This window comes from Bos indicus x Bos taurus, chromosome 16 (genome assembly GCF_003369695.1).
Source record: "Bos indicus x Bos taurus breed Angus x Brahman F1 hybrid chromosome 16, Bos_hybrid_MaternalHap_v2.0, whole genome shotgun sequence".
Classification (NCBI taxonomy): Eukaryota; Metazoa; Chordata; class Mammalia; order Artiodactyla; family Bovidae; genus Bos; species Bos indicus x Bos taurus.
Window position 1 is genome coordinate 30,018,006 of NC_040091.1, and position 8,182 is coordinate 30,026,187.

The window sequence follows — 8,182 nt, forward strand, 5'->3', positions numbered from 1 at the left end:
GTGAAAGTAAGTGTTACTCATTTAGTCGTGTTAAACTCTTAGCGACCTCATGGACTATAGCCCGCCAGGCTCCTCTGTGCATGGGATTCTCCAGGCAAGAATACTGGAGTGGGTTGCCATTTCCTACTCCAGGGGATCTTCTTGACCCAGGGATCAAGCCCATGTCTCTTGTACTGCAGGCAGATTGACCGTCTGAGCCACCAGGGAAGCCCATCAAAAAGTGGTAGGTTTTTTCAAATTTTTTGATCTGTATTTAAAAGGAACGTTTGACAAAGATTCATTGGAAATAATCTGAACAAACAGGAGAATAGTTATTACCAATGAAACCTACAAAAACAATTCCAGGACATACAGTTTATCCGATATAACAACACCTCTAAATACTGTCACTGATATAAAACCCTGGTTCTCACTTTTCTAAAGACACAGTGGTATAATTAATAATATCCAATCACTTCTATTCTTTATTCAGTATATAGAAATTAAAATATCAATTAAAAATGAACATATCCTCCTCTTTAAATGCTTCTCACAGATATAATTTCAATATTTTTATTCAATAGTGGTGTGGTTTAAGAGATTTTTCATTCATGAGTCCAACAACAATCCACCTCAAAGGGAACTGACAGGCTATAGGCTCACAGTGCAAATAAAAGAGTTCAGGAATGCAGCAACAGACATTTCTAAAATACAAAACAGATAGAATTCTTAGAAAATACATGCAATAAGCTCTGCTAAGCAGCTGGCCACAGAACTATAAGATTTAGTAATTCTACTGATGATTTCCATGGGACTCCAGATGTTACCAAATTCAACCTAAACTCTCAGCTTCGGATTTGTATTTTGCTTTTCCAGTTTCACTAATGACACAAACATGATTCAAATCCCTGAAGTATTCATTATAGTCAAGGGCATATCCTATTACAAACTTGTCTGGAATTTCAAATCCAACAAAGTCTGGTCGATAGCCAATGCTTCGAGGGGTCCTTTTCACCAGCAAGTTGGCAACCTCAACCATCTTTGGATTATGCTGCTGGACGAGGGATAGGAAGATCTGCATTGTTTTGCCAAAGTCAATTATATCTTCAACAATCAAGATGTTCTTTCCAGCTAAAGTTGAGAGATTATCTCCACCAAGGACTTTGATGGCACCTGTTGACTGGTCATTACAGTAGCTCTTAAAAAATCTAGTCTGATAAAATCTACAGTCACAGGAATGAACCTATCACTATTTCTGTTCAGCTTTAACGTAGTCCAGCAGGTCCGCACAGAACGTATAGCCCGCCTTGAGCACACGGAGGGCCACGATGTGGTGGCCTCCCATATCCCCCATCACATCTCGGCCAGCTTTTCTGTCCTGTCCAGAATGAGTCCATGAGGAATAAACACCTTTTCCAAATCCTTAGCATAATGGTTAGGTACACAAAATAGATCTAGGTCATCACCTGGCTCCTCATCACTAATCGTGACACAGGTGCTGTGGCACGCCATAACGGAGTTGGCTGGTGCGCGGGCCGAGGGCAGTCTGGCGAGGCGGCGGTGGGGTGGCGCAGGGGAAGCCAGAGGGCCCACCCGGAGCTCTTCCTAGTGTCTGCTGTTTTCTGCTGTCTTAACTGTGGCCATCGTTTATTATTTATGGGAATAAATTCCTAGAAATATAACTATGGGCATATGTCAACATTTTTCAGGCATTTTCTATTTTATCAAATTATGAGCCAAAATATTTGCATAAATGTGTATTCTCCCAACAACTCTGTATTTGGCTTTTCTGAGCACCCCCTGGGGATATTCCTCCCTCAATGGGGTATTGCCGTTTTAGAAAGCAAGCTATACAATAAAAGAATATGGAAAATAACATATATATATATGTGTGAATAACTGAGTCACTCTGGTAGACAGCAGTAATTAACACAACATTGTAAATCAACTATAATTTTTTTTAAAGTTGCTAATCTAGCAATGTTCTCTGTCTCCAGGTTTTCCATGTTTACACCACCTATTTATTTTTTTAATCTCTTGCAATGTGACTTCTGGTATCAGAGCTTTTCTAATCCAAAAGTCTTTTTCAGACTTGATTCTTCTTGTTCCTTTGATTTATTTTCTCAATCTCTTGAGGCTCTGCATGCCATGCAGCCTGGAGCCCTGAAGTTAAACCTTCTGCTCTGGGGCTCCTCATTGGCAGCCTCTCTCAGTGAGCTTGAGATTCCGGACTTTGGGGGCAAAGTTTAATACACCCCACATCCAGATGGATGGATGGATGGATGGATCATAAACCTATGTCCTCTCCTTGGGCTCTGGCTCCTCCTACACCTTCAGCTTTCCTGCTCAGACTACAAACACCCGTCTCCTTCTACCACCAATAGTCTCCTTTTCTGCTCCAGTTGGGGGTGACATCTCTAGGGATGGATCCCAGCTTACCTCTCTACCCAGATACTCAATCCTGAGACCTGGACAATTTCTATGTCTGCTGAACGTCTTCTTCTGGATGTCTGTCCACTTCATCAACTCCTGTCAACAACTTTGATATCAAAGTCTCCCTCTTTCTCTAGGATCCTCTTCCTTATTTCTTCTACTTCTCTGTGTGGCTAAAGGGACCATGGCACACTTGACTCCTCTTCCCCCCTTGCTCTCTATCTACCACCTATTGTCCACCAAGCCCCATAGGAGAACATCTTCCTGGTGGGTTTCTCCATCTGCAGCCCTCTTGCCAGTCTCACGGCCACTGCTTTAGCTCAGGCCTTCGTCTTCTCTTCTCTGGACAATCTCATTAATTTCTTTGCTACTGGTACCCTTCGCCTAACCTCTCCTTGCTCCAATTCAGCCCATATGCTCAGTGGTTACCAAAGGCTCTTACCTGAGCCGTCTCCTTGAAGCATTTCTAATCATCTAAATTATCTGCTTAAGATTTGTCACCAGTCAGTAGTTCCTCACTAACCACAGAATACCCTCCTCAACCTCTTCAGCCTATCTTTTAAAAACACTTTCAGTTTTAGCTCTGGCCTTTACTCTTAGCCTAAACTCCCACCCCACCCAGCAAAGCTCAATCTGACACCATCACTCACATGTTATAGGAACGTGCCTTACTCTCACCCATCTATACATCTTTGTTGATGTCATTCTTTCCAATTGCTTTGCCATGCTTCAGGGACCAGATTAAATCTTACATCTTCCACAGAAACAGTCCTCATTCTTAAAAAAATTAAGTGACCCTTTACCCTCTGAATTCTTATATCATTTACAAGTAACATACTTGAACATCCTTGTGTAGGTTTGTCTGTCACAGAGGAGGGTTTCTGAGATGAAGGTTGGAGGCTGGAGGGACTGGGATGAGCTAATCACTACACACTCCTAGTACTTACTACAAAATGCCTTAATAGTGCTAACGTTTACTGGGCATTTACATGAGAAAGCATATTGCATGCATTGCCTCGTTTAATTTTCACAGTATATGAGGCAAACAGGAAGCTATATAGGAGGGATTTAAGGGCTGCCGTCTAACTGGAAGCAGAAAATGCCAAGTAAATATGTTGTTTTTACTTAGATTTTATACTGATTCAAGGTGGCTTTGGAGGATACTGAGAGCAGTTATGGAAAAGAGGGACAAAATCTTCCCAGCCTACCACTTGGAGATGCAAACTGCTAATGTAGGAGTTATTCTTATGCTCATTACACAAATGAGAAAATTGACGCTTAGAGAGGTGGAGTGACTTGCCCAAGGTCATACTGCTGACCCAGGTGGAGCTGGACCTTGAGCCCAGTCCTTGTGATGACAAAACCCAGGCTTTATGGCATCATCATTATCACAGTACAGCTTGTCTTACCAAAAGTTTCCCTCTTTGGAGGTAGGAGTTTGCTTTTTTTACAAAGTTATTTTTCTCAAATCAATTGTCACAATGCTTACCATGTAGTTAGAGCCCAATGATTATTGTTTGAATGGATGAATAAATGAATAGGGAGTGAATACAAGAGACAAAGCCATCATAGTAGCCTTTTTCTTTTTATACTCAGATTACTATCCTCAGAAAATCCAGTGATCCTCTTATGTCCAGAAACTCCCCTTGTCCCTCCTTGGGAATAGAGTCTATGTTTGCCTGCATGCTGCTGCTGCTGCTGCTAAGTCGCATCAGTCGTGTCCGACTCTGTGCGACCCCATAGACGGCAGCTCACCAGGCTCTCCCGTCCCTGGGATTCTCCAGGCAAGAACACTGGAGTGGGTTGCCACCTCCTCCAATGCATGAAAGTTAAAAGTGAAAGTGATGTCGCCCAGTCGTGTCCAACTCCTAGCGACCCCATGGACTGCAGCCCACCAGGCTCCTCCGTCCATGGGATTTTCCAGGCAAGAGCACTGGAGTGGGGTGCCATTGCCCTCTCCGGTTTGCCTGCATACATTGGTGTAAATACATTGGCTGGCCTGGCCAATGCTAAGATTTCCTGGGTGAAGTAGTGTGGATATAATGATACTCATAGCTACTAGATAAGAAAACAACAGCATTTTAAAAAGCTAAGATTGTGGCATGACTCACAGCTATCAAGCCTCCTTTATTCCTCTAAGGGAAGGAACCATTTCCTGTAATTTTCAATAAAACTTATAATAAAGAGAAGCCATGTATTTTAAAAAGGCTACGATTGGCTTCTTGTTTAGCAACTTTAATTATGTAGCTGTACAATTACTCCTTCAAGCATAACCTGGCTAGCTCTGTTACTGAGTTTGATCTTTTACAACACTGGGCTGGATGTGTGCTGAAGTGTACTGTTGATCTGGAATACAGTAAAATCTCGGGATTTTGTTATGCACTGAACTGTAGCCTTCCAAAATCCTTATATTGAAGTCCTAACCCCTGTACCTCAGAATGTGACTATTTGGAAGTAGGGCCTTTAAAGAGATAATAAAGGTAAAATGAGGTTATATGGCTGGGCCCTAATCTATCATAACTGAAGTCTTTATAAGAAGAAGAGATGAAAACACAGACATAAGGACTTACCCAGTGATTAAGATTCCACCTTCCAACACAGGGGGCGTGGGTTCAATCCCTGTCAGGGAACTAAGAGCCCACACACCAAAAGGTGTGGCCAAAAATTAAAAGTAAGTAAATAAAAAGTTTGCATGTATGCACTTCCACTTACCACCTCACTCTGCTTGACTCCCTCAAATTGTATGTAATCATTTTATACTGTTAAGTTAGTCATGTTCCCATTATGGCTTGCAATTGTAATTATCTTTTATTTTTTTGTCTGGCTATTGATTGTGAAAACTGATAAACATGTTTTACTATTGTGGGGAAAAAAAAAAAAAAACAACCAGGGACTTCCCTGGCAGTCCTGTGATTAAGACTCACTTTCACTGCAGAATCTGTCTGCAATGTGGGAGACCTAGGTTCTATCCCTGGGTTGGGAAGATCCCCTGGAGAAGGGAAAGGCTACTCTCTCCAGTATTCTGGCCTGGAGAATTCCATGGGCTGTATAGTCCACGGGGTTGCAAAGAGTCGGACATGAATGAACGACTTTCACTTTCACTTTCCACTGCAGGGGGCGCAAGTTTGATCCCTGGTGAGGGAACCAAGATCCCACATGCCACGTGGCCTAAATAAATAAAATTAAAAAAAAAAAAACAGACACAGAAGGAAGACTATCTGAAGACAGGGAGAAAGCAGTCTTCAGCTAACCTAAGGAGAGAGGCCTCAGAAGAAATAAAACCTGCTGACACCTTGATCTTGGACTTCTAGCCTCCAGAATGGTGAGGAAATAAATTTCTGTTGTTTAAGCCACACCGTCTGTGGTACCTGGTTATGGCAGCCCTAGCAAACTAATACAGATCTTAAGGTCTTGATGTGGGAAAAAACCTGGAGGCCATCCGGTACATTCACCCTTAGGAGTCTTGCTTTCACCACTTCACATCCCCCTCATCTTTCTAACAGTGTTTTCCTTTGAACAGCTCCTCTTTGAAGATCTCCTCACCTTCACAAGATGCTTATTTCATCTCAGGCAGCTTTGACTAACAGTGAGCTTTGCAGATAGAACAAAATCTTTGTCCAAATTCTGAAGGCAGCTCTGCAAGTGTGCTATAACCAGCATAGAGCAGAGAACTGGCACAATTTCTTTGCAGGATGGGTTCCCTGGAATGCAGACTCTGAAGTGGAGTTTAGGGGACAGGATGTTTATAAAGAAGCGTCCTCAAGATCAACACCTGTGGAAGAGAGGGGGCCAAAGCAGGAGTGGGCAGAGGGAGACATGGACCTGAGTACAGCCCCAACCACAGCCTTGCAGAACCCACAAGGGTCTCTGGCTTTGACTTATCATTGGATGTGGCCCCCTGGGTGGGGCTGTGATCTTGAGAGGCAGCTCATGGAACCTGAGGGAATTCCAGATGCAGAAGAGACGTGTATGCGGAAGAGCCGCCTCTCAGTCAAGGCCTAGCCTGTGGAATCTCTTATCTGAAGATGAACAATGTGAGCCTGCCATGGAGTTTATGAAACAAACTCACTCACAGAGCTTCCCTGAGCAGCTATCTCTAGGAATCTTTACAGCTCAACTAGAACTGGAGCTGGGTCACCAAGTAATCTCAGCATAGCACCCCAGCAGTTGAAGCATCAAGTCTGGGTGGGCTCTGGAAGTGCACCACTGTGTTTACCACAGAAGCCTGGGTTTACAAAGGACATTTGTATGGAAGCACATACCACTACTGGCTTTTAATGACTGCCTGTGCACACATGCCAAGTCACTTCGGTCGTGTCTGACTCTTCGTAATCCTATGAACTGAAGCCCACCAGTTTCCTCTGTCCGTGAGGATTTTCCAGGCAAGAATACTGGATTGGGTTGTATGCCCTCCAGGGGATCTTCCCCACCCAGGGAATCGAACCCACATCTCCTGCAGCTCCTGCATTGCAGGTGGATTCTTTACTGCTGAGCTGCTAGGGAAGTCCTAATGACTGTCTACTGAACCCTTAATTTTTTAAAAATCTCTGCCTGCCAAGATCCAAAGGACCCATGAGACTGGTTTTCTTAGAATGCAATTAAAATTTTTTTAAATTTTGTAACCTGTACCTGGTTCTTCCCTCGTCCTCACCAAATGCTTCCCAAATAAAACTCCACTTGCACAAGAATTTTATTAGGCAGTGACTGCAGGGACTATACTAGACTGATTTCTTTAATCAGAGATCTGTATTGCAAAGGGCAATAAATTCCATTTAATGAATTAGGAAAAAATTTTCTTTGTTTGCAATGTCAAAAGTCCTGGGAACATTTGTGTGGAAGTGATATGCTTTCGATTTATTCCTGTGATGATTCAGACTCTTACTGCCCAGTGAAATGGTCTGGAAGGGCTTCCATTAATCTGGTTTTATGGGAGCAAAGGGGAATGTGAAAGACAATGTTCCTGCAGAAGTAGGAGAGGAGCCAAAGCAAACACTCCCAAACAGAATCAACCCAAATGACTGGAAGGAGGAAATAAGGGGAAAAATAGCTGAGCATGTGGTCCAGAGTGGGACCATGCCCACAGAATCCTGGGCCTTCTGACAGAGGGAGCTTGAAGCCACATGTGCAGCAGGGAGGGGTGGTCTCTACCTGTTTTGCTCTGCCACCCTGCACTCTGTTTTCAAGACACACATAGGGGTCTTTAAAAAAGACAAAACAATCCTATTAAATTTAAATTCTAAAAACTGCCCTCCCTTGCCCTGCCCTCCCTTCTCTTTGCTCTTCTCTTCTTTCCTGTAATCATAGGAACAGAGCAACAAAGACCTGGACTCACAGCATTTATGCAGAGTCACCATCAACCTACAGGACGAAGCTAATTCCCATGGGCTTTGATGAAAAACGCTTTCTTTTTGGCTGTAGCCTCGATTGGTAGATAAGAGTTAGAAGGCTGGCTCTGCTTGGCAGGGGAATTGATGGGCAAGGGGGAGGGTGAAAGCCCTGATTGGAGGAAAGATGAGGAGATGAGGGCCTGGCTCTGATTGGAAGGGGAGCCTGCCATTCGCAAACCCTTGAGTGGTGGTGGAGAGAGGAGTCATGCTCTGATCGGCTGGGAGTTCTCTGGGTGTAAGCCATGTTTACCTCTGTGCCTCTGAGAACTGGTGTTGCCTGTTTCAAACCTCTTGTCTCCAGCGCTCCATCTCTCCAGCATGGGGTCCACTTTGGAATCTGTCTGGGTGCTAATCCCTCCTCACCCCAGAGGGGTACTGCTGAA

The 8,182-nt window shown here is 43.7% G+C and overlaps 1 pseudogene; it reads right to left on the reverse strand.

Moving 5' to 3' along the window:
* Positions 1-518: 518 nt before the first annotated feature.
* LOC113907075 lies at positions 519-1,636 on the reverse strand (annotated as a pseudogene).
* Between the last annotated feature and the right edge of the window lie 6,546 nt (positions 1,637-8,182).